Source organism: Penaeus monodon, chromosome 29, assembly GCF_015228065.2.
Source record: "Penaeus monodon isolate SGIC_2016 chromosome 29, NSTDA_Pmon_1, whole genome shotgun sequence".
Taxonomy (NCBI): domain Eukaryota; kingdom Metazoa; phylum Arthropoda; class Malacostraca; order Decapoda; family Penaeidae; genus Penaeus; species Penaeus monodon.
This window is the reverse complement of record NC_051414.1, coordinates 3,288,858-3,289,144: the sequence shown is the minus strand read 5'-3', so window position 1 is coordinate 3,289,144 and position 287 is coordinate 3,288,858. Positions and strand designations below refer to the sequence as shown.

General features: G+C 42.9%; 1 protein-coding gene and 1 long non-coding RNA gene across 2 annotated transcripts in view; both read right to left on the bottom strand.

Moving 5' to 3' along the window:
• The window catches only part of LOC119591906 (ankyrin repeat and sterile alpha motif domain-containing protein 1B-like), a gene marked incomplete in the record, with an annotated part of 115,155 nt that overhangs the window by 86,254 nt on the left and 28,614 nt on the right, over nucleotides 1-287 (bottom strand).
• The window catches only part of LOC119591908, a 47,245-nt gene that overhangs the window by 46,372 nt on the left and 586 nt on the right, over nucleotides 1-287 (bottom strand). The window lies entirely within an intron of this gene.

Below are 287 nucleotides of genomic sequence, written 5' to 3'. Positions count from 1 at the left end.
ATCGTCAAAACAATGCAATACAGCAACCACCTTCATCTCAAAATCCTCTATAGACCCGAGATCTAGAAGGCGAATGTATAATATAATGTAGAGATACTTGCCACGATGCCATTGCCACAATTCCGTCACGAACACTCTTTTAAATCCATGCGGAAGAGACCGAGAGATGGGACTACGACTTGCATTTCTGTTCTCTATATGGGTCTCGTTCTCGGTGTCTCTACTATCTCCCTCTTTATTGTACGTCCTTCCTTTCATTCTTTCCCTCCCCCAAACAAGAGAAACAA